The following is a 26,630-nucleotide window of genomic DNA, read 5'->3' as shown; positions in this document are numbered from 1 at the left end:
GTTGCACATCAAATCTAAACTGTCTGAAGTGTTTTTCCAAAGTTATCAACACTTTTATGTTTGGCGTTCCGAAACCCACCTTATCTCAGGCTGAAAAGCGTTTTTGTGCATTGTGCCATAACTTTTCAGGGAAGCTTCAGAACATGAAATTTTAACCTCCCACTATAGCAGAAAGGGTCTTTCTAGTAGTTGCACATCAAATCTAAGCTCTCTGAAGTGTTTTTCGAAAGTTATCAACACTTTTATGTTTGGCGTTCCGAAACCCACCTTATCTCAGGCTGAAAAGCGTTTTTGTGCATTGTGCCATAACTTTTCAGGAAAGCTTCAGAACATGAAATTTTAACCTCCCACTATAGCAGAAAGGGTCTTTCTAGTAGTTGCACATCAAATCTAAACTGTCTGAAGTGTTTTTCCAAAGTTATTAACACTTTTATGTTTGGCGTTCCGAAACCCACCTTATCTCAGGCTGAAAAGCGTTTTTGTGCATTGTGCCATAACTTTTCAGGGAAGCTTCAGAACATGAAATTTTAACCTCCCACTATAGCAGAAAGGGTCTTTCTAGTAGTTGCACATCAAATCTAAACTGCCTGAAGTGTTTTTCCAAAGTTATCAACACTTTTATGTTTGGCGTTCCGAAACCCACCTTATCTCAGGCTGAAAAGCGTTTTTACGCATTGTGCCATAACTTTTCAGGGAAGCTTCAGAACATGAAATTTTAACCTCCCACTATAGCAGAAAGGGTCTTTCTAGTAGGTGCACATCAAATCTAAGCTGTCTGAAGTGTTTTTCAAAAGTTATCAACACTTTTATGTTTGGCGTTCCGAAACCCACCTTATCTCAGGCTGAAAAGCGTTTTTGTGCATTGTGCCATAACTTTTCAGGGAAGCTACAGAACATGAAATTTTAACCTCCCACTATAGCAGAAAGGGTCTTTCTAGTAGTTGCACATCAAATCTAAGCTGTCTGAAGTGTTTTTCAAAAGTTATCAACACTTTTATGTTTGGCGTTCCGAAACCCACCTTATCTCAGGCTGAAAAGCGTTTTTGTGCATTGTGCCATAACTTTTCAGGAAAGCTTCAGAACATGAAATTTTAACCTCCCACTATAGCAGAAAGGGTCTTTCTAGTAGTTGCACATCAAATCTAAACTGTCTGAAGTGTTTTTCCAAAGTTATCAACACTTTTATGTTTGGCGTTCCGAAACCCACCTTATCTCAGGCTGAAAAGCGTTTTTGTGCATTGTGCCATAACTTTTCAGGGAAGCTTCAGAACATGAAATTTTAACCTCCCACTATAGCAGAAAGGGTCTTTCTAGTAGTTGCACATCAAATCTAAACTGTCTGAAGTGTTTTTCCAAAGTTATCAACACTTTTATGTTTGGCGTTCCGAAACCCACCTTATCTCAGGCTGAAAAGCGTTTTTGTGCATTGTGCCATAACTTTTCAGGGAAGCTTCAGAACATGAAATTTTAACCTCCCACTATAGCAGAAAGGGTCTTTCTAGTAGTTGCACATCAAATCTAAACTGTCTGAAGTGTTTTTCCAAAGTTATCAACACTTTTATGTTTGGCGTTCCGAAACCCACCTTATCTCAGGCTGAAAAGCGTTTTTGTGCATTGTGCCATAACTTTTCAGGGAAGCTTCAGAACATGAAATTTTAACCTCCCACTATAGCAGAAAGGGTCTTTCTAGTAGTTGCACATCAAATCTAAACTGTCTGAAGTGTTTTTCAAAAGTTATCAACACTTTTATGTTTGGCGTTCCGAAACCCACCTTATCTCAGGCTGAAAAGCGTTTTTGTGCATTGTGCCATAACTTTTCAGGGAAGCTTCAGAACATGAAATTTTAACCTTCCACTATAGCAGAAAGGGTCTTTCTAGTAGTTGCACATCAAATCTAAACTGTCTGAAGTGTTTTTCCAAAGTTATCAACACTTTTATGTTTGGCGTTCCGAAACCCACCTTATCTCAGGCTGAAAAGCGTTTTTGTGCATTGTGCCATAACTTTTCAGGGAAGCTTCAGAACATGAAATTTTAACCTCCCACTATAGCAGAAAGTGTCTTTCTAGTAGTTGCACATCAAATCTAAACTGTCTGAAGTGTTTTGCCAAAGTTATTAACACTTTTATGTTTGGCGTTCCGAAACCCACCTTATCTCAGGCTGAAAAGCGTTTTTGTGCATTGTGCCATAACTTTTCAGGGAAGCTTCAGAACATGAAATTTTAACCTCCCACTATAGCAGAAAGTGTCTTTCTAGTAGTTGCACATCAAATCTAAACTGTCTGAAGTGTTTTTCCAAAGTTATCAACACTTTTATGTTTGGCGTTCCGAAACCCACCTTATCTCAGGTTGAAAAGCGTTTTTACGCATTGTGCCATAACTTTTCAGGGAAGCTTCAGAACATGAAATTTTAACCTCCCACTATAGCAGAAAGGGTCTTTCTAGTAGGTGCACATCAAATCTAAACTGCCTGACGTGTTTTTCCAAAGTTATCAACACTTTTATGTTTGGCGTTCCGAAACCCACCTTATCTCAGGCTGAAAAGCGTTTTTGTGCATTGTGCCATAACTTTTCAGGGAAGCTTCAGAACATGAAATTTTAACCTCCCACTATAGCAGAAAGGGTCTTTCTAGTAGGTGCACATCAAATCTAAGCTGTCTGAAGTGTTTTTCGAAAGTTATCAACACTTTTATGTTTGGCGTTCCGAAACCCACCTTATCTCAGGCTGAAAAGCGTTTTTGTGCATTGTGCCATAACTTTTCAGGGAAGCTACAGAACATGAAATTTTAACCTTCCACTATAGCAGAAAGGGTCTTTCTAGTAGTTGCACATCAAATCTAAGCTGTCTGAAGTGTTTTTCAAAAGTTATCAACACTTTTATGTTTGGCGTTCCGAAACCCACCTTATCTCAGGCTGAAAAGCGTTTTTACGCATTGTGCCATAACTTTTCAGGAAAGCTTCAGAACATGAAATTTTAACCTCCCACTATAGCAGAAAGGGTCTTTCTAGTAGTTGCACATCAAATCTAAGCTCTCTGAAGTGTTTTTCCAAAGTTATCAACACTTTTATGTTTGGCGTTCCGAAACCCACCTTATCTCAGGCTGAAAAGCGTTTTTACGCATTGTGCCATAACTTTTCAGGGAAGCTTCAGAACATGAAATTTTAACCTCCCACTATAGCAGAAAGGGTCTTTCTAGTAGTTGCACATCAAATCTAAGCTGTCTGAAGTGTTTTTCAAAAGTTATCAACACTTTTATGTTTGGCGTTCCGAAACCCACCTTATCTCAGGCTGAAAAGCGTTTATGTGCATTGTGCCATAACTTTTCAGGAAAGCTTCAGAACATGAAATTTTAACCTCCCACTATAGCAGAAAGGGTCTTTCTAGTAGTTGCACATCAAATCTAAGCTGTCTGAAGTGTTTTTCAAAAGTTATCAACACTTTTATGTTTGGCGTTCCGAAACCCACCTTATCTCAGGCTGAAAAGCGTTTTTACGCATTGTGCCATAACTTTTCAGGGAAGCTTCAGAACATGAAATTTTAAGCTCCCACTATAGCAGAAAGGGTCTTTCTAGTAGTTGCACATCAAATCTAAGCTGTCTGAAGTGTTTTTCAAAAGTTATCAACACTTTTATGTTTGGCGTTCCGAAACCCACCTTATCTCAGGCTGAAAAGCGTTTTTACGCATTGTGCCATAACTTTTCAGGGAAGCTTCAGAACATGAAATTTTAAGCTCCCACTATAGCAGAAAGGGTCTTACTAGTAGGTGCACATCAAATCTAAGCTCTCTGAAGTGTTTTTCGAAAGTTATCAACACTTTTATGTTTGGCGTTCCGAAACCCACCTTATCTCAGGCTGAAAAGCGTTTTTGTGCATTGTGCCATAACTTTTCAGGGAAGCTTCAGAACATGAAATTTTAACCTCCCACTATAGCAGAAAGGGTCTTTCTAGTAGTTGCACATCAAATCTAAACTGTCTGAAGTGTCTTTCCAAAGTTATCAACACTTTTATGTTTGGCGTTCCGAAACCCACCTTATCTCAGGCTGAAAAGCGTTTTTACGCATTGTGCCATAACTTTTCAGGGAAGCTTCAGAACATGAAATTTTAACCTCCCACTATAGCAGAAAGGGTCTTTCTAGTAGTTGCACATCAAATCTAAACTGTCTGAAGTGTTTTTCGAAAGTTATCAACACTTTTATGTTTGGCGTTCCGAAACCCACCTTATCTCAGGCTGAAAAGCGTTTTTGTGCATTGTGCCATAACTTTTCAGGGAAGCTTCAGAACATGAAATTTTAACCTCCCACTATAGCAGAAAGGGTCTTTCTAGTAGGTGCACATCAAATCTAAGCTGTCTGAAGTGTTTTTCGAAAGTTATCAACACTTTTATGTTTGGCGTTCCGAAACCCACCTTATCTCAGGCTGAAAAGCGTTTTTGTGCATTGTGCCATAACTTTTCAGGGAAGCTTCAGAACATGAAATTTTAACCTCCCACTATAGCAGAAAGGGTCTTTCTAGTAGTTGCACATCAAATCTAAACTGTCTGAAGTGTTTTTCCAAAGTTATTAACACTTTTATGTTTGGCGTTCCGAAACCCACCTTATCTCAGGCTGAAAAGCGTTTTTTTGCATTGTGCCATAACTTTTCAGGGAAGCTTCAGAACATGAAATTTTAACCTCCCACTATAGCAGAAAGGGTCTTTCTAGTAGTTGCACATCAAATCTAAACTGTCTGAAGTGTTTTTCCAAAGTTATCAACACTTTTATGTTTGGCGTTCCGAAACCCACCTTATCTCAGGCTGAAAAGCGTTTTTGTGCATTGTGCCATAACTTTTCAGGGAAGCTTCAGAACATGAAATTTTAACCTCCCACTATAGCAGAAAGGGTCTTTCTAGTAGTTGCACATCAAATCTAAGCTGTCTGAAGTGTTTTTCGAAAGTTATCAACACTTTTATGTTTGGCGTTCCGAAACCCACCTTATCTCAGGCTGAAAAGCGTTTTTGTGCATTGTGCCATAACTTTTCAGGGAAGCTACAGAACATGAAATTTTAACCTTCCACTATAGCAGAAAGGGTCTTTCTAGTTGTTGCACATCAAATCTAAGCTGTCTGAAGTGTTTTTCAAAAGTTATCAACACTTTTATGTTTGGCGTTCCGAAACCCACCTTATCTCAGGCTGAAAAGCGTTTTTACGCATTGTGCCATAACTTTTCAGGAAAGCTTCAGAACAGGAAATTTTAACCTCCCACTATAGCAGAAAGGGTCTTTCTAGTAGTTGCACATCAAATCTAAGCTCTCTGAAGTGTTTTTCGAAAGTTATCAACACTTTTATGTTTGGCGTTCCGAAACCCACCTTATCTCAGGCTGAAAAGCGTTTTTGTGCATTGTGCCATAACTTTTCAGGGAAGCTTCAGAACATGAAATTTTAACCTCCCACTATAGCAGAAAGGGTCTTTCTAGTAGTTGCACATCAAATCTAAACTGTCTGAAGTGTTTTTCCAAAGTTATCAACACTTTTATGTTTGGCGTTCCGAAACCCACCTTATCTCAGGCTGAAAAGCGTTTTTGTGCATTGTGCCATAACTTTTCAGGGAAGCTTCAGAACATGAAATTTTAACCTCCCACTATAGCAGAAAGGGTCTTTCTAGTAGTTGCACATCAAATCTAAACTGTCTGAAGTGTTTTTCCAAAGTTATCAACACTTTTATGTTTGGCGTTCCGAAACCCACCTTATCTCAGGCTGAAAAGCGTTTTTTTGCATTGTGCCATAACTTTTCAGGGAAGCTTCAGAACATGAAATTTTAACCTCCCACTATAGCAGAAAGGGTCTTTCTAGTAGTTGCACATCAAATCTAAACTGTCTGAAGTGTTTTTCCAAAGTTATCAACACTTTTATGTTTGGCGTTCCGAAACCCACCTTATCTCAGGCTGAAAAGCGTTTTTACGCATTGTGCCATAACTTTTCAGGGAAGCTTCAGAACATGAAATTTTAACCTCCCACTATAGCAGAAAGGGTCTTTCTAGTAGGTGCACATCAAATCTAAGCTCTCTGAAGTGTTTTTCGAAAGTTATCAACACTTTTATGTTTGGCGTTCCGAAACCCACCTTATCTCAGGCTGAAAAGCGTTTTTGTGCATTGTGCCATAACTTTTCAGGGAAGCTTCAGAACATGAAATTTTAACCTCCCACTATAGCAGAAAGGGTCTTTCTAGTAGTTGCACATCAAATCTAAACTGTCTGAAGTGTTTTTCCAAAGTTATCAACACTTTTATGTTTGGCGTTGCGAAACCCACCTTATCTCAGGCTGAAAAGCGTTTTTACGCATTGTGCCATAACTTTTCAGGGAAGCTTCAGAACATGAAATTTTAACCTCCCACTATAGCAGAAAGGGTCTTTCTAGTAGTTGCACATCAAATCTAAGCTCTCTGAAGTGTTTTTCGAAAGTTATCAACACTTTTATGTTTGGCGTTCCGAAACCCACCTTATCTCAGGCTGAAAAGCGTTTTTGTGCATTGTGCCATAACTTTTCAGGGAAGCTTCAGAACATGAAATTTTAACCTCCCACTATAGCAGAAAGGGTCTTTCTAGTAGTTGCACATCAAATCTAAACTGTCTGAAGTGTTTTTCCAAAGTTATCAACACTTTTATGTTTGGCGTTCCGAAACCCACCTTATCTCAGGCTGAAAAGCGTTTTTGTGCATTGTGCCATAACTTTTCAGGAAAGCTTCAGAACATGAAATTTTAACCTCCCACTATAGCAGAAAGGGTCTTTCTAGTAGTTGCACATCAAATCTAAACTGTCTGAAGTGTTTTTCCAAAGTTATCAACACTTTTATGTTTGGCGTTCCGAAACCCACCTTATCTCAGGCTGAAAAGCGTTTTTACGCATTGTGCCATAACTTTTCAGGGAAGCTTCAGAACATGAAATTTTAACCTCCCACTATAGCAGAAAGGGTCTTTCTAGTAGGTGCACATCAAATCTAAGCTCTCTGAAGTGTTTTTCGAAAGTTATCAACACTTTTATGTTTGGCGTTCCGAAACCCACCTTATCTCAGGCTGAAAAGCGTTTTTACGCATTGTGCCATAACTTTTCAGGGAAGCTTCAGAACATGAAATTTTAACCTCCCACTATAGCAGAAAGGGTCTTTCTAGTAGGTGCACATCAAATCTAAGCTGTCTGAAGTGTTTTTCGAAAGTTATCAACACTTTTATGTTTGGCGTTCCGAAACCCACCTTATCTCAGGCTGAAAAGCGTTTTTGTGCATTGTGCCATAACTTTTCAGGAAAGCTTCAGAACATGAAATTTTAACCTCCCACTATAGCAGAAAGGGTCTTTCTAGTAGTTGCACATCAAATCTAAACTGTCTGAAGTGTTTTTCAAAAGTTATCAACACTTTTATGTTTGGCGTTCCGAAACCCACCTTATCTCAGGCTGAAAAGCGTTTTTGTGCATTGTGCCATAACTTTTCAGGGAAGCTTCAGAACATGAAATTTTAACCTCCCACTATAGCAGAAAGGGTCTTTCTAGTAGGTGCACATCAAATCTAAGCTCTCTGAAGTGTTTTTCGAAAGTTATCAACACTTTTATGTTTGGCGTTCCGAAACCCACCTTATCTCAGGCTGAAAAGCGTTTTTACGCATTGTGCCATAACTTTTCAGGGAAGCTTCAGAACATGAAATTTTAACCTCCCACTATAGCAGAAAGGGTCTTTCTAGTAGGTGCACATCAAATCTAAGCTGTCTGAAGTGTTTTTCGAAAGTTATCAACACTTTTATGTTTGGCGTTCCGAAACCCACCTTATCTCAGGCTGAAAAGCGTTTTTGTGCATTGTGCCATAACTTTTCAGGAAAGCTTCAGAACATGAAATTTTAACCTCCCACTATAGCAGAAAGGGTCTTTCTAGTAGTTGCACATCAAATCTAAACTGTCTGAAGTGTTTTTCAAAAGTTATCAACACTTTTATGTTTGGCGTTCCGAAACCCACCTTATCTCAGGCTGAAAAGCGTTTTTGTGCATTGTGCCATAACTTTTCAGGGAAGCTTCAGAACATGAAATTTTAACCTCCCACTATAGCAGAAAGGGTCTTTCTAGTAGGTGCACATCAAATCTAAGCTCTCTGAAGTGTTTTTCCAAAGTTATCAACACTTTTATGTTTGGCGTTCCGAAACCCACCTTATCTCAGGCTGAAAAGCGTTTTTGTGCATTGTGCCATAACTTTTCAGGGAAGCTTCAGAACATGAAATTTTAACCTCCCACTATAGCAGAAAGGGTCTTTCTAGTAGGTGCACATCAAATCTAAGCTCTCTGAAGTGTTTTTCCAAAGTTATTAACACTTTTATGTTTGGCGTTCCGAAACCCACCTTATCTCAGGCTGAAAAGCGTTTTTGTGCATTGTGCCATAACTTTTCAGGGAAGCTTCAGAACATGAAATTTTAACCTCCCACTATAGCAGAAAGTGTCTTTCTAGTAGTTGCACATCAAATCTAAACTGTCTGAAGTCTTTTTCCAAAGTTATTAACACTTTTATGTTTGGCGTTCCGAAACCCACCTTATCTCAGGCTGAAAAGCGTTTTTACGCATTGTGCCATAACTTTTCAGGGAAGCTTCAGAACATGAAATTTTAACCTCCCACTATAGCAGAAAGGGTCTTTCTAGTAGTTGCACATCAAATCTAAACTGCCTGAAGTGTTTTTCCAAAGTTATCAACACTTTTATGTTTGGCGTTCCGAAACCCACCTTATCTCAGGCTGAAAAGCGTTTTTGTGCATTGTGCCATAACTTTTCAGGGAAGCTTCAGAACATGAAATTTTAACCTCCCACTATAGCAGAAAGGGTCTTTCTAGTAGGTGCACATCAAATCTAAGCTGTCTGAAGTGTTTTTCGAAAGTTATCAACACTTTTATGTTTGGCGTTCCGAAACCCACCTTATCTCAGGCTGAAAAGCGTTTTTGTGCATTGTGCCATAACTTTTCAGGGAAGCTTCAGAACATGAAATTTTAACCTCCCACTATAGCAGAAAGGGTCTTTCTAGTAGTTGCACATCAAATCTAAACTGTCTGAAGTGTTTTTCCAAAGTTATCAACACTTTTATGTTTGGCGTTCCGAAACCCACCTTATCTCAGGCTGAAAAGCGTTTTTACGCATTGTGCCATAACTTTTCAGGAAAGCTTCAGAACATGAAATTTTAACCTCCCACTATAGCAGAAAGGGTCTTTCTAGTAGTTGCACATCAAATCTAAGCTCTCTGAAGTGTTTTTCGAAAGTTATCAACACTTTTATGTTTGGCGTTCCGAAACCCACCTTATCTCAGGCTGAAAAGCGTTTTTGTGCATTGTGCCGTAACTTTTCAGGGAAGCTTCAGAACATGAAATTTTAACCTCCCACTATAGCAGAAAGGGTCTTTCTAGTAGGTGCACATCAAATCTAAGCTCTCTGAAGTGTTTTTCGAAAGTTATCAACACTTTTATGTTTGGCGTTCCGAAACCCACCTTATCTCAGGCTGAAAAGCGTTTTTGTGCATTGTGCCATAACTTTTCAGGGAAGCTTCAGAACATGAAATTTTAACCTCCCACTATAGCAGAAAGGGTCTTTCTAGTAGTTGCACATCAAATCTAAACTGTCTGAAGTGTTTTTCCAAAGTTATCAACACTTTTATGTTTGGCGTTCCGAAACCCACCTTATCTCAGGCTGAAAAGCGTTTTTACGCATTGTGCCATAACTTTTCAGGGAAGCTTCAGAACATGAAATTTTAACCTCCCACTATAGCAGAAAGGGTCTTTCTAGTAGTTGCACATCAAATCTAAACTGTCTGAAGTGTTTTTCCAAAGTTATCAACACTTTTATGTTTGGCGTTCCGAAACCCACCTTATCTCAGGCTGAAAAGCGTTTTTGTGCATTGTGCCATAACTTTTCAGGGAAGCTTCAGAACATGAAATTTTAACCTCCCACTATAGCAGAAAGGGTCTTTCTAGTAGTTGCACATCAAATCTAAACTGTCTGAAGTGTTTTTCCAAAGTTATCAACACTTTTATGTTTGGCGTTCCGAAACCCAGCTTATCTCAGGCTGAAAAGCGTTTTTGTGCATTGTGCCATAACTTTTCAGGGAAGCTTCAGAACATGAAATTTTAACCTCCCACTATAGCAGAAAGGGTCTTTCTAGTAGTTGCACATCAAATCTAAGCTCTCTGAAGTGTTTTTCCAAAGTTATCAACACTTTTATGTTTGGCGTTCCGAAACCCACCTTATCTCAGGCTGAAAAGTGTTTTTACGCATTGTGCCATAACTTTTCAGGGAAGCTTCAGAACATGAAATTTTAACCTCCCACTATAGCAGAAAAGGGTCTTTCTAGTAGTTGCACATCAAATCTAAGCTGTCTGAAGAGTTTTTCAAAAGTTATCAACACTTTTATGTTTGGCGTTCCGAAACCCACCTTATCTCAGGCTGAAAAGCGTTTTTGTGCATTGTGCCATAACTTTTCAGGGAAGCTTCAGAACATGAAATTTTAACCTCCCACTATAGCAGAAAGGGTCTTTCTAGTAGGTGCACATCAAATCTAAACTGCCTGAAGTGTTTTTCCAAAGTTATCAACACTTTTATGTTTGGCGTTCCGAAACCCACCTTATCTCAGGCTGAAAAGCGTTTTTGTGCATTGTGCCATAACTTTTCAGGGAAGCTTCAGAACATGAAATTTTAACCTCCCACTATAGCAGAAAGGGTCTTTCTAGTAGTTGCACATCAAATCTAAACTGCCTGAAGTGTTTTTCCAAAGTTATCAACACTTTTATGTTTGGCGTTCCGAAACCCACCTTATCTCAGGCTGAAAAGCGTTTTTGTGCATTGTGCCATAACTTTTCAGGGAAGCTTCAGAACATGAAATTTTAACCTCCCACTATAGCAGAAAGGGTCTTTCTAGTAGTTGCACATCAAATCTAAACTGCCTGAAGTGTTTTTCCAAAGTTATCAACACTTTTATGTTTGGCGTTCCGAAACCCACCTTATCTCAGGCTGAAAAGCGTTTTTGTGCATTGTGCCATAACTTTTCAGGGAAGCTTCAGAACATGAAATTTTAACCTCCCACTATAGCAGAAAGGGTCTTTCTAGTAGTTGCACATCAAATCTAAACTGTCTGAAGTGTTTTTCCAAAGTTATCAACACATTTATGTTTGGCGTTCCGAAACCCACCTTATCTCAGGCTGAAAAGCGTTTTTACGCATTGTGCCATAACTTTTCAGGGAAGCTTCAGAACATGAAATTTTAACCTCCCACTATAGCAGAAAGGGTCTTTCTAGTAGTTGCACATCAAATCTAAACTGTCTGAAGTGTTTTTCCAAAGTTATCAACACTTTTATGTTTGGCGTTCCGAAACCCACCTTATCTCAGGCTGAAAAGCGTTTTTGTGCATTGTGCCATAACTTTTCAGGGAAGCTTCAGAACATGAAATTTTAAGCTCCCACTATAGCAGAAAGGGTCTTTCTAGTAGTTGCACATCAAATCTAAACTGTCTGAAGTGTTTTTCCAAAGTTATCAACACTTTTATGTTTGGCGTTCCGAAACCCACCTTATCTCAGGCTGAAAAGCGTTTTTGTGCATTGTGCCATAACTTTTCAGGGAAGCTTCAGAACATGAAATTTTAACCTCCCACTATAGCAGAAAGGGTCTTTCTAGTAGTTGCACATCAAATCTAAGCTCTCTGAAGTGTTTTTCCAAAGTTATCAACACTTTTATGTTTGGCGTTCCGAAACCCACCTTATCTCAGGCTGAAAAGTGTTTTTACGCATTGTGCCATAACTTTTCAGGGAAGCTTCGGAACATGAAATTTTAACCTCCCACTATAGCAGAAAAGGGTCTTTCTAGTAGTTGCACATCAAATCTAAACTGTCTGAAGTGTTTTTCCAAAGTTATTAACACTTTTATGTTTGGCGTTCCGAAACCCACCTTATCTCAGGCTGAAAAGCGTTTTTACGCATTGTGCCATAACTTTTCAGGGAAGCTTCAGAACATGAAATTTTAACCTCCCACTATAGCAGAAAAGGGTCTTTCTAGTAGTTGCACATCAAATCTAAACTGTCTGAAGTGTTTTTCCAAAGTTATCAACACTTTTATGTTTGGCGTTCCGAAACCCACCTTATCTCAGGCTGAAAAGCGTTTTTACGCATTGTGCCATAACTTTTCAGGGAAGCTTCAGAACATGAAATTTTAACCTCCCACTATAGCAGAAAAGGGTCTTTCTAGTAGTTGCACATCAAATCTAAACTGTCTGAAGTGTTTTTCCAAAGTTATCAACACTTTTATGTTTGGCGTTCCGAAACCCACCTTATCTCAGGCTGAAAAGCGTTTTTACGCATTGTGCCATAACTTTTCAGGGAAGCTTCAGAACATGAAATTTTAACCTCCCACTATAGCAGAAAGGGTCTTTCTAGTAGTTGCACATCAAATCTAAGCTGTCTGAAGTGTTTTTCCAAAGTTATCAACACTTTTATGTTTGGCGTTCCGAAACCCACCTTATCTCAGGCTGAAAAGCGTTTTTGTGCATTGTGCCATAACTTTTCAGGGAAGCTTCAGAACATGAAATTTTAACCTCCCACTATAGCAGAAAGGGTCTTTCTAGTAGTTGCACATCAAATCTAAGCTGTCTGAAGTGTTTTTCAAAAGTTATCAACACTTTTATGTTTGGCGTTCCGAAACCCACCTTATCTCAGGCTGAAAAGCGTTTTTGTGCATTGTGCCATAACTTTTCAGGAAAGCTTCAGAACATGAAATTTTAACCTCCCACTATAGCAGAAAGGGTCTTTCTAGTAGGTGCACATCAAATCTAAGCTCTCTGAAGTGTTTTTCGAAAGTTATCAACACTTTTATGTTTGGCGTTCCGAAACCCACCTTATCTCAGGCTGAAAAGCGTTTTTACGCATTGTGCCATAACTTTTCAGGGAAGCTTCAGAACACGAAATTTTAAGCTCCCACTATAGCAGAAAGGGTCTTTCTAGTAGGTGCACATCAAATCTAAACTGTCTGAAGTGTTTTTCCAAAGTTATTAACACTTTTATGTTTGGCGTTCCGAAACCCACCTTATCTCAGGCTGAAAAGCGTTTTTGTGCATTGTGCCATAACTTTTCAGGGAAGCTTCAGAACATGAAATTTTAACCTCCCACTATAGCAGAAAGGGTCTTTCTAGTAGTTGCACATCAAATCTAAACTGTCTGAAGTGTTTTTCCAAAGTTATCAACACTTTTATGTTTGGCGTTCCGAAACCCACCTTATCTCAGGCTGAAAAGCGTTTTTACGCATTGTGCCATAACTTTTCAGGGAAGCTTCAGAACATGAAATTTTAACCTCCCACTATAGCAGAAAAGGGTCTTTCTAGTAGTTGCACATCAAATCTAAACTGTCTGAAGTGTTTTTCCAAAGTTATCAACACTTTTATGTTTGGCGTTCCGAAACCCACCTTATCTCAGGCTGAAAAGCGTTTTTACGCATTGTGCCATAACTTTTCAGGGAAGCTTCAGAACATGAAATTTTAACCTCCCACTATAGCAGAAAAGGGTCTTTCTAGTAGTTGCACATCAAATCTAAACTGTCTGAAGTGTTTTTCCAAAGTTATCAACACTTTTATGTTTGGCGTTCCGAAACCCACCTTATCTCAGGCTGAAAAGCGTTTTTACGCATTGTGCCATAACTTTTCAGGGAAGCTTCAGAACATGAAATTTTAACCTCCCACTATAGCAGAAAGGGTCTTTCTAGTAGTTGCACATCAAATCTAAGCTGTCTGAAGTGTTTTTCCAAAGTTATCAACACTTTTATGTTTGGCGTTCCGAAACCCACCTTATCTCAGGCTGAAAAGCGTTTTTGTGCATTGTGCCATAACTTTTCAGGGAAGCTTCAGAACATGAAATTTTAACCTCCCACTATAGCAGAAAGGGTCTTTCTAGTAGTTGCACATCAAATCTAAGCTGTCTGAAGTGTTTTTCAAAAGTTATCAACACTTTTATGTTTGGCGTTCCGAAACCCACCTTATCTCAGGCTGAAAAGCGTTTTTGTGCATTGTGCCATAACTTTTCAGGAAAGCTTCAGAACATGAAATTTTAACCTCCCACTATAGCAGAAAGGGTCTTTCTAGTAGGTGCACATCAAATCTAAGCTCTCTGAAGTGTTTTTCGAAAGTTATCAACACTTTTATGTTTGGCGTTCCGAAACCCACCTTATCTCAGGCTGAAAAGCGTTTTTACGCATTGTGCCATAACTTTTCAGGGAAGCTTCAGAACATGAAATTTTAAGCTCCCACTATAGCAGAAAGGGTCTTTCTAGTAGGTGCACATCAAATCTAAACTGTCTGAAGTGTTTTTCCAAAGTTATTAACACTTTTATGTTTGGCGTTCCGAAACCCACCTTATCTCAGGCTGAAAAGCGTTTTTGTGCATTGTGCCATAACTTTTCAGGGAAGCTTCAGAACATGAAATTTTAACCTCCCACTATAGCAGAAAGGGTCTTTCTAGTAGTTGCACATCAAATCTAAACTGTCTGAAGTGTTTTTCCAAAGTTATCAACACTTTTATGTTTGGCGTTCCGAAACCCACCTTATCTCAGGCTGAAAAGCGTTTTTACGCATTGTGCCATAACTTTTCAGGGAAGCTTCAGAACATGAAATTTTAACCTCCCACTATAGCAGAAAGGGTCTTTCTAGTAGGTGCACATCAAATCTAAGCTGTCTGAAGTGTTTTTCCAAAGTTATCAACACTTTTATGTTTGGCGTTCCGAAACCCACCTTATCTCAGGCTGAAAAGCGTTTTTACGCATTGTGCCATAACTTTTCAGGGAAGCTTCAGAACATGAAATTTTAACCTCCCACTATAGCAGAAAGGGTCTTTCTAGTAGTTGCACATCAAATCTAAGCTGTCTGAAGTGTTTTTCCAAAGTTATCAACACTTTTATGTTTGGCGTTCCGAAACCCACCTTATCTCAGGCTGAAAAGCGTTTTTGTGCATTGTGCCATAACTTTTCAGGGAAGCTTCAGAACATGAAATTTTAACCTCCCACTATAGCAGAAAGGGTCTTTCTAGTAGTTGCACATCAAATCTAAGCTGTCTGAAGTGTTTTTCAAAAGTTATCAATACTTTTATGTTTGGCGTTTCGAAACCCACCTTATCTCAGGCTGAAAAGCGTTTTTGTGCATTGTGCCATAACTTTTCAGGAAAGCTTCAGAACATGAAATTTTAAGCTCCCACTATAGCAGAAAGGGTCTTTCTAGTAGTTGCACATCAAATCTAAGCTGTCTGAAGTGTTTTTCAAAAGTTATCAATACTTTTATGTTTGGCGTTCCGAAACCCACCTTATCTCAGGCTGAAAAGCGTTTTTGTGCATTGTGCCATAACTTTTCAGGAAAGCTTCAGAACATGAAATTTTAACCTCCCACTATAGCAGAAAGGGTCTTTCTAGTAGTTGCACATCAAATCTAAACTGTCTGAAGTGTTTTTCCAAAGTTATCAACACTTTTATCTTTGGCGTTCCGAAACCCACCTTATCTCAGGCTGAAAAGCGTTTTTGTGCATTGTGCCATAACTTTTCAGGAAAGCTTCAGAACATGAAATTTTAAGCTCCCACTATAGCAGAAAGGGTCTTTCTAGTAGGTGCACATCAAATCTAAACTGTCTGAAGTGTTTTTCCAAAGTTATCAACACTTTTATGTTTGGCGTTCCGAAACCCACCTTATCTCAGGCTGAAAAGCGTTTTTACGCATTGTGCCATAACTTTTCAGGAAAGCTTAAGAACATGAAATTTTAACCTCCCACTATAGCAGAAAGGGTCTTTCTAGTAGGTGCACATCAAATCTAAGCTCTCTGAAGTGTTTTTCGAAAGTTATCAACACTTTTATGTTTGGCGTTCCGAAACCCACCTTATCTCAGGCTGAAAAGCGTTTTTGTGCATTGTGCCATAACTTTTCAGGGAAGCTTCAGAACATGAAATTTTAACCTCCCACTATAGCAGAAAGGGTCTTTCTAGTAGGTGCACATCAAATCTAAACTGCCTGAAGTGTTTTTCCAAAGTTATTAACACTTTTATGTTTGGCGTTCCGAAACCCACCTTATCTCAGGCTGAAAAGCGTTTTTACGCATTGTGCCATAACTTTTCAGGGAAGCTTCAGAACATGAAATTTTAACCTCCCACTATAGCAGAAAGTGTCTTTCTAGTAGGTGCACATCAAATCTAAGCTGTCTGAAGTGCTTTTCCAAAGTTATCAACACTTTTATGTTTGGCGTTCCGAAACCCACCTTATCTCAGGCTGAAAAGCGTTTTTGTGCATTGTGCCATAACTTTTCAGGGAAGCTTCAGAACATGAAATTTTAACCTCCCACTATAGCAGAAAGGGTCTTTCTAGTAGGTGCACATCAAATCTAAGCTGTCTGAAGTGTTTTTCCAAAGTTATCAACACTTTTATGTTTGGCGTTCCGAAACCCACCTTATCTCAGGCTGAAAAGCGTTTTTGTGCATTGTGCCATAACTTTTCAGGGAAGCTTCAGAACATGAAATTTTAACCTCCCACTATAGCAGAAAGGGTCTTTCTAGTAGTTGCACATCAAATCTAAGCTGTCTGAAGTGTTTTTCAAAAGTTATCAACACTTTTATGTTTGGCGTTCCGAAACCCACCTTATCTCAGGCTGAAAAGCGTTTTTACGCATTGTGCCATAACTTTTCAGGGAAGCTTCAGAACATGAAATTTTAACCTCCCACTATAGCAGAAAGGGTCTTTCTAGTAGTTGCACATCAAATCTAAACTGTCTGAAGTGTTTTTCGAAAGTTATCAACACTTTTATGTTTGGCGTTCCGAAACCCACCTTATCTCAGGCTGAAAAGCGTTTTTACGTATTGTGCCATAACTTTTCAGGGAAGCTTCAGAACATGAAATTTTAAGCTCCCACTATAGCAGAAAGGGTCTTTCTAGTAGGTGCACATCAAATCTAAGCTGTCTGGAGTGTTTTTCCAAAGTTATCAACACTTTTATGTTTGGCGTTCCGAAACCCACCTTATCTCAGGCTGAAAAGCGTTTTTGTGCATTGTGCCATAACTTTTCAGGGAAGCTTCAGAACATGAAATTTTAACCTCCCACTATAGCAGAAAGGGTCTTTCTAGTAGTTGCACATCAAATCTAAACTGTCTGAAGTGTTTTTCCAAAGTTATCAACACTTTTATGTTTGGCGTTCCGAAACCCACCTTATCTCAGGCTGAAAAGCGTTTTTGTGCATTGTGCCATAACTTTTCAGGGAAGCTTCAGAACATGAAATTTTAACCTCCCACTATAGCAGAAAGGGTCTTTCTAGTAGGTGCACATCAAATCTAAACTGTCTGAAGTGTTTTTCAAAAGTTATCAACACTTTTATGTTTGGCGTTCCGAAACCCACCTTATCTCAGGCTGAAAAGCGTTTTTGTGCATTGTGCCATAACTTTTCAGGGAAGCTTCAGAACATGAAATTTTAAGCTCCCACTATAGCAGAAAGGGTCTTTCTAGTAGGTGCACATCAAATCTAAGCTCTCTGAAGTGTTTTTCCAAAGTTATCAACACTTTTATGTTTGGCGTTCCGAAACCCACCTTATCTCAGGCTGAAAAGCGTTTTTGTGCATTGTGCCATAACTTTTCAGGGAAGCTTCAGAACATGAAATTTTAACCTCCCACTATAGCAGAAAGGGTCTTTCTAGTAGGTGCACATCAAATCTAAGCTCTCTGAAGTGTTTTTCCAAAGTTATCAACACTTTTATGTTTGGCGTTCCGAAACCCACCTTATCTCAGGCTGAAAAGCGTTTTTGTGCATTGTGCCATAACTTTTCAGGGAAGCTTCAGAACATGAAATTTTAACCTCCCACTATAGCAGAAAGGGTCTTTCTAGTAGGTGCACATCAAATCTAAACTGCCTGAAGTGTTTTTCCAAAGTTATTAACACTTTTATGTTTGGCGTTCCGAAACCCACCTTATCTCAGGCTGAAAAGCGTTTTTACGCATTGTGCCATAACTTTTCAGGGAAGCTTCAGAACATGAAATTTTAACCTCCCACTATAGCAGAAAGTGTCTTTCTAGTAGGTGCACATCAAATCTAAGCTGTCTGAAGTGCTTTTCCAAAGTTATCAACACTTTTATGTTTGGCGTTCCGAAACCCACCTTATCTCAGGCTGAAAAGCGTTTTTGTGCATTGTGCCATAACTTTTCAGGGAAGCTTCAGAACATGAAATTTTAACCTCCCACTATAGCAGAAAGGGTCTTTCTAGTAGGTGCACATCAAATCTAAGCTGTCTGAAGTGTTTTTCCAAAGTTATCAACACTTTTATGTTTGGCGTTCCGAAACCCACCTTATCTCAGGCTGAAAAGCGTTTTTGTGCATTGTGCCATAACTTTTCAGGGAAGCTTCAGAACATGAAATTTTAACCTCCCACTATAGCAGAAAGGGTCTTTCTAGTAGTTGCACATCAAATCTAAGCTGTCTGAAGTGTTTTTCAAAAGTTATCAACACTTTTATGTTTGGCGTTCCGAAACCCACCTTATCTCAGGCTGAAAAGCGTTTTTGTGCATTGTGCCATAACTTTTCAGGGAAGCTTCAGAACATGAAATTTTAACCTCCCACTATAGCAGAAAGGGTCTTTCTAGTAGTTGCACATCAAATCTAAGCTGTCTGAAGTGTTTTTCAAAAGTTATCAACACTTTTATGTTTGGCGTTCCGAAACCCACCTTATCTCAGGCTGAAAAGCGTTTTTACGCATTGTGCCATAACTTTTCAGGAAGCTTCAGAACATGAAATTTTAACCTCCCACTATAGCAGAAAGGGTCTTTCTAGTAGTTGCACATCAAATCTAAACTGTCTGAAGTGTTTTTCGAAAGTTATCAACACTTTTATGTTTGGCGTTCCGAAACCCACCTTATCTCAGGCTGAAAAGCGTTTTTACGTATTGTGCCATAACTTTTCAGGGAAGCTTCAGAACATGAAATTTTAAGCTCCCACTATAGCAGAAAGGGTCTTTCTAGTAGGTGCACATCAAATCTAAGCTGTCTGGAGTGTTTTTCCAAAGTTATCAACACTTTTATGTTTGGCGTTCCGAAACCCACCTTATCTCAGGCTGAAAAGCGTTTTTGTGCATTGTGCCATAACTTTTCAGGGAAGCTTCAGAACATGAAATTTTAAGCTCCCACTATAGCAGAAAGGGTCTTTCTAGTAGGTGCACATCAAATCTAAGCTCTCTGAAGTGTTTTTCCAAAGTTATCAACACTTTTATGTTTGGCGTTCCGAAACCCACCTTATCTCAGGCTGAAAAGCGTTTTTGTGCATTGTGCCATAACTTTTCAGGGAAGCTTCAGAACATGAAATTTTAACCTCCCACTATAGCAGAAAGGGTCTTTCTAGTAGGTGCACATCAAATCTAAGCTCTCTGAAGTGTTTTTCCAAAGTTATCAACACTTTTATGTTTGGCGTTCCGAAACCCACCTTATCTCAGGCTGAAAAGCGTTTTTGTGCATTGTGCCATAACTTTTCAGGGAAGCTTCAGAACATGAAATTTTAACCTCCCACTATAGCAGAAAGGGTCTTTCTAGTAGTTGCACATCAAATCTAAACTGTCTGAAGTGTTTTTCCAAAGTTATCAACACTTTTATGTTTGGCGTTCCGAAACCCACCTTATCTCAGGCTGAAAAGCGTTTTTGTGCATTGTGCCATAACTTTTCAGGGAAGCTTCAGAACATGAAATTTTAACCTCCCACTATAGCAGAAAGGGTCGTTCTAGTAGTTGCACATCAAATCTAAACTGTCTGAAGTGTTTTTCCAAAGTTATCAACACTTTTATGTTTGGCGTTCCGAAACCCACCTTATCTCAGGCTGAAAAGCGTTTTTGTGCATTGTGCCATAACTTTTCAGGAAAGCTTCAGAACATGAAATTTTAACCTCCCACTATAGCAGAAAGGGTCTTTCTAGTAGTTGCACATCAAATCTAAACTGTCTGAAGTGTTTTTCCAAAGTTATCAACACTTTTATGTTTGGCGTTCCGAAACCCACCTTATCTCAGGCTGAAAAGCGTTTTTGTGCATTGTGCCATAACTTTTCAGGAAAGCTTCAGAACATGAAATTTTAACCTCCCACTATAGCAGAAAGGGTCTTTCTAGTAGTTGCACATCAAATCTAAACTGTCTGAAGTGTTTTTCCAAAGTTATCAACACTTTTATGTTTTGCGTTCCGAAACCCACCTTATCTCAGGCTGAAAAGCGTTTTTGTGCATTGTGCCATAACTTTTCAGGGAAGCTTCAGAACATGAAATTTTAACCTCCCACTATAGCAGAAAGGGTCTTTCTAGTAGGTGCACATCAAATCTAAACTGTCTGAAGTGTTTTTCCAAAGTTATCAACACTTTTATGTTTGGCGTTCCGAAACCCACCTTATCTCAGGCTGAAAAGCGTTTTTGTGCATTGTGCCATAACTTTTCAGGAAAGCTTCAGAACATGAAATTTTAACCTCCCACTATAGCAGAAAGGGTCTTTCTAGTAGTTGCACATCAAATCTAAACTGTCTGAAGTGTTTTTCCAAAGTTATCAACACTTTTATGTTTGGCGTTCCGAAACCCACCTTATCTCAGGCTGAAAAGCGTTTTTGTGCATTGTGCCATAACTTTTCAGGGAAGCTTCAGAACATGAAATTTTAACCTCCCACTATAGCAGAAAGGGTCTTTCTAGTAGTTGCACATCAAATCTAAACTGCCTGAAGTGTTTTTCCAAAGTTATCAACACTTTTATGTTTGGCGTTCCGAAACCCACCTTATCTCAGGCTGAAAAGCGTTTTTGTGCATTGTGCCATAACTTTTCAGGAAAGCTTCAGAACATGAAATTTTAACCTCCCACTATAGCAGAAAGGGTCTTTCTAGTAGTTGCACATCAAATCTAAACTGTCTGAAGTGTTTTTCGAAAGTTATCAACACTTTTATGTTTGGCGTTCCGAAACCCACCTTATCTCAGGCTGAAAAGCGTTTTTGTGCATTGTGCCATAACTTTTCAGGGAAGCTTCAGAACATGAAATTTTAACCTCCCACTATAGCAGAAAGGGTCTTTCTAGTAGGTGCACATCAAATCTAACCTCTCTGAAGTGTTTTTCAAAAGTTATCAACACTTTTATGTTTGGCGTTCCGAAACCCACCTTATCTCAGGCTGAAAAGCGTTTTTGTGCATTGTGCCATAACTTTTCAGGAAAGCTTCAGAACATGAAATTTTAACCTCCCACTATAGCAGAAAGGGTCTTTCTAGTAGGTGCTCATCAAATCTAAGCTCTCTGAAGTGTTTTTCCAAAGTTATCAACACTTTTATGTTTGGCGTTCCGAAACCCACCTTATCTCAGGCTGAAAAGCGTTTTTACGCATTGTGCCATAACTTTTCAGGGAAGCTTCAGAACATGAAATTTTAACCTCCCACTATAGCAGAAAGGGTCTTTCTAGTAGGTGCACATCAAATCTAAGCTCTCTGAAGTGTTTTTCCAAAGTTATCAACACTTTTATGTTTGGCGTTCCGAAACCCACCTTATCTCAGGCTGAAAAGTGTTTTTACGCATTGTGCCATAACTTTTCAGGAAAGCTTCAGAACATGAAATTTTAACCTCCCACTATAGCAGAAAGGGTCTTTCTAGTAGTTGCACATCAAATCTAAACTGTCTGAAGTGTTTTTCCAAAGTTATCAACACTTTTATGTTTGGCGTTCCGAAACCCACCTTATCTCAGGCTGAAAAGTGTTTTTACGCATTGTGCCATAACTTTTCAGGGAAGCTTCAGAACATGAAATTTTAACCTCCCACTATAGCAGAAAGGGTCTTTCTAGTAGTTGCACATCAAATCTAAACTGTCTGAAGTGTTTTTCCAAAGTTATCAACACTTTTATGTTTGGCGTTCCGAAACCCACCTTATCTCAGGCTGAAAAGCGTTTATGTGCATTGTGCCATAACTTTTCAGGAAAGCTTCAGAACATGAAATTTTAACCTCCCACTATAGCAGAAAGTGTCTTTCTAGTAGTTGCACATCAAATCTAAACTGCCTGAAGTGTTTTTCGAAAGTTATCAACACTTTTATGTTTGGCGTTCCGAAACCCACCTTATCTCATGCTGAAAAGCGTTTTTACGCATTGTGCCATAACTTTTCAGGGAAGCTTCAGAACATGAATTTTTAACCTCCCACTATAGCAGAAAGGGTCTTTCTAGTAGTTGCACATCAAATCTAAACTGTCTGAAGTGTTTTTCGAAAGTTATCAACACTTTTATGTTTGGCGTTCCGAAACCCACCTTATCTCAGGCTGAAAAGCGTTTTTACGCATTGCGCCATAACTTTTCAGGGAAGCTTCAGAACATGAAATTTTAACCTCCCACTATAGCAGAAAGGGTCTTTCTAGTAGTTGCACATCAAATCTAAACTGTCTGAAGTGTTTTTCCAAAGTTATCAACACTTTGATGTTTGGCGTTCCGAAACCCACCTTATCTCAGGCTGAAAAGCGTTTTTGTGCATTGTGCCATAACTTTTCAGGAAAGCTTCAGAACATGAAATTTTAACCTCCCACTATAGCAGAAAGGGTCTTTCTAGTAGTTACACATCAAATCTAAACTGTCTGAAGTGTTTTTCCAAAGTTATCAACACTTTTATGTTTGGCGTTCCGAAACCCACCTTATCTCAGGCTGAAAAGCGTTTTTACGCATTGTGCCATAACTTTTCAGGAAAGCTTCAGAACATGAAATTTTAACCTCCCACCATAGCAGAAAGGGTCTTTCTAGTAGTTGCACATCAAATCTAAACTGTCTGAAGTGTTTTTCCAAAGTTATCAACACTTTTATGTTTGGCGTTCCGAAACCCACCTTATCTCAGGCTGAAAAGCGTTTTTACGCATTGTGCCATAACTTTTCAGGAAAGCTTCAGAACATGAAATTTTAACCTCCCACCATAGCAGAAAGGGTCTTTCTAGTAGGTGCACATCAAATCTAAACTGTCTGAAGTGTTTTTCCAAAGTTATTAACACTTTTATGTTTGGCGTTCCGAAACCCACCTTATCTCAGGCTGAAAAGCGTTTTTGTGCATTGTGCCATAACTTTTCAGGAAAGCTTCAGAACATGAAATTTTAACCTCCCACCATAGCAGAAAGGGTCTTTCTAGTAGGTGCACATCAAATCTAAACTGTCTGAAGTGTTTTTCCAAAGTTATTAACACTTTTATGTTTGGCGTTCCGAAACCCACCTTATCTCAGGCTGAAAAGCGTTTTTGTGCATTGTGCCATAACTTTTCAGGAAAGCTTCAGAACATGAAATTTTAACCTCCCACTATAGCAGAAATTGTCTTTCTAGTAGTTGCACATCAAATCTAAACTGTCTGAAGTGTTTTTCCAAAGTTATTAACACTTTTATGTTTGGCGTTCCGAAACCCACCTTATCTCAGGCTGAAAAGCGTTTTTGTGCATTGTGCCATAACTTTTCAGGGAAGCTTCAGAACATGAAATTTTAACCTCCCACTATAGCAGAAAGGGTCTTTCTAGTAGTTGCACATCAAATCTAAACTGTCTGAAGTGTTTTTCCAAAGTTATCAACACTTTTATGTTTGGCGTTCCGAAACCCACCTTATCTCAGGCTGAAAAGCGTTTTTACGCATTGTGCCATAACTTTTCAGGGAAGCTTCAGAACATGAAATTTTAACCTCCCACTATAGCAGAAAGGGTCTTTCTAGTAGTTGCACATCAAATCTAAACTGTCTGAAGTGTTTTTCCAAAGTTATCAACACTTTTATGTTTGGCGTTCCGAAACCCACCTTATCTCAGGCTGAAAAGCGTTTTTACGCATTGTGCCATAACTTTTCAGGGAAGCTTCAGAACATGAAATTTTAACCTCCCACTATAGCAGAAAGGGTCTTTCTAGTAGGTGCACATCAAATCTAAGCTGTCTGAAGTGTTTTTCCAAAGTTATCAACACTTTTATGTTTGGCGTTCCGAAACCCACCTTATCTCAGGCTGAAAAGCGTTTTTGTGCATTGTGCCATAACTTTTCAGGGAAGCTTCAGAACATGAAATTTTAAGCTTCCACTATAGCAGAAAGGGTCTTTCTAGTAGGTGCACATCAAATCTAAGCTCTCTGAAGTGTTTTTCGAAAGTTATCAACACTTTCATGTTTGGCGTTCCGAAACCCACCTTATCTCAGGCTGAAAAGCGTTTTTACGCATTGTGCCATAACTTTTCAGGGATGCTTCAGAACATGAAATTTTAACCTCCCACTATAGCAGAAAGGGTCTTTCTAGTAGTTGCACATCAAATCTAAACTGTCTGAAGTGTTTTTCCAAAGTTATCAACACTTTTATGTTTGGCGTTCCGAAACCCACCTTATCTCAGGCTGAAAAGCGTTTTTGTGCATTGTGCCATAACTTTTCAGGGAAGCTTCAGAACATGAAATTTTAACCTCCCACTATAGCAGAAAGGGTCTTTCTAGTAGTTGCACATCAAATCTAAACTGTCTGAAGTGTTTTTCCAAAGTTATCAACACTTTTATGTTTGGCGTTCCGAAACCCACCTTATCTCAGGCTGAAAAGCGTTTTTACGCATTGTGCCATAACTTTTCAGGGAAGCTTCAGAACATGAAATTTTAACCTCCCACTATAGCAGAAAGGGTCTTTCTAGTAGTTGCACATCAAATCTAAACTGTCTGAAGTGTTTTTCCAAAGTTATCAACACTTTTATGTTTGGCGTTCCGAAACCCACCTTATCTCAGGCTGAAAAGCGTTTTTGTGCATTGTGCCATAACTTTTCAGGGAAGCTTCAGAACATGAAATTTTAACCTCCCACTATAGCAGAAAGGGTCTTTCTAGTAGGTGCACATCAAATCTAAGCTGTCTGAAGTGTTTTTCGAAAGTTATCAACACTTTTATGTTTGGCGTTCCGAAACCCACCTTATCTCAGGCTGAAAAGCGTTTTTGTGCATTGTGCCATAACTTTTCAGGGAAGCTTCAGAACATGAAATTTTAACCTCCCACTATAGCAGAAAGGGTCTTTCTAGTAGGTGCACATCAAATCTAAGCTGTCTGAAGTGTTTTTCAAAAGTTATCAACACTTTTATGTTTGGCGTTCCGAAACCCACCTTATCTCAGGCTGAAAAGCGTTTTTGTGCATTGTGCCATAACTTTTCAGGGAAGCTTCAGAACATGAAATTTTAACCTCCCACTATAGCAGAAAGGGTCTTTCTAGTAGGTGCACATCAAATCTAAGCTCTCTGAAGTGTTTTTCAAAAGTTATCAACACTTTTATGTTTGGCGTTCCGAAACCCACCTTATCTCAGGCTGAAAAGCGTTTTTGTGCATTGTGCCATAACTTTTCAGGAAAGCTTCAGAACATGAAATTTTAACCTCCCACTATAGCAGAAAGGGTCTTTCTAGTAGGTGCACATCAAATCTAAGCTCTCTGAAGTGTTTTTCCAAAGTTATCAACACTTTTATGTTTGGCGTTCCGAAACCCACCTTATCTCAGGCTGAAAAGCGTTTTTACGCATTGTGCCATAACTTTTCAGGGAAGCTTCAGAACATGAAATTTTAACCTCCCACTATAGCAGAAAGGGTCTTTCTAGTAGGTGCACATCAAATCTAAGCTCTCTGAAGTGTTTTTCCAAAGTTATCAACACTTTTATGTTTGGCGTTCCGAAACCCACCTTGTCTCAGGCTGAAAAGTGTTTTTACGCATTGTGCCATAACTTTTCAGGAAAGCTTCAGAACATGAAATTTTAACCTCCCACTATAGCAGAAAGGGTCTTTCTAGTAGTTGCACATCAAATCTAAACTGTCTGAAGTGTTTTTCCAAAGTTATCAACACTTTTATGTTTGGCGTTCCGAAACCCACCTTATCTCAGGCTGAAAAGTGTTTTTACGCATTGTGCCATAACTTTTCAGGGAAGCTTCAGAACATGAAATTTTAACCTCCCACTATAGCAGAAAGGGTCTTTCTAGTAGTTGCACATCAAATCTAAACTGTCTGAAGTGTTTTTCCAAAGTTATCAACACTTTTATGTTTGGCGTTCCGAAACCCACCTTATCTCAGGCTGAAAAGCGTTTTTGTGCATTGTGCCATAACTTTTCAGGAAAGCTTCAGAACATGAAATTTTAACCTCCCACTATAGCAGAAAGTGTCTTTCTAGTAGTTGCACATCAAATCTAAACTGCCTGAAGTGTTTTTCGAAAGTTATCAACACTTTTATGTTTGGCGTTCCGAAACCCACCTTATCTCAGGCTGAAAAGCGTTTTTACGCATTGTGCCATAACTTTTCAGGGAAGCTTCAGAACATGAAATTTTAACCTCCCACTATAGCAGAAAGGGTCTTTCTAGTAGGTGCACATCAAATCTAAGCTGTCTGAAGTGTTTTTCAAAAGTTATCAACACTTTTATGTTTGGCGTTCCGAAACCCACCTTATCTCAGGCTGAAAAGCGTTTTTACGCATTGTGCCATAACTTTTCAGGGAAGCTTCAGAACATGAAATTTTAACCTCCCACTATAGCAGAAAGGGTCTTTCTAGTAGGTGCACATCAAATCTAAACTGTCTGAAGTGTTTTTCGAAAGTTATCAACACTTTTATGTTTGGCGTTCCGAAACCCACCTTATCTCAGGCTGAAAAGCGTTTTTACGCATTGTGCC

This window comes from Synchiropus splendidus, chromosome 2, assembly GCF_027744825.2.
Source record: "Synchiropus splendidus isolate RoL2022-P1 chromosome 2, RoL_Sspl_1.0, whole genome shotgun sequence".
Lineage (NCBI taxonomy): Eukaryota > Metazoa > Chordata > Actinopteri > Syngnathiformes > Callionymidae > Synchiropus > Synchiropus splendidus.
Note: the sequence above shows the minus strand (reverse complement) of the source record.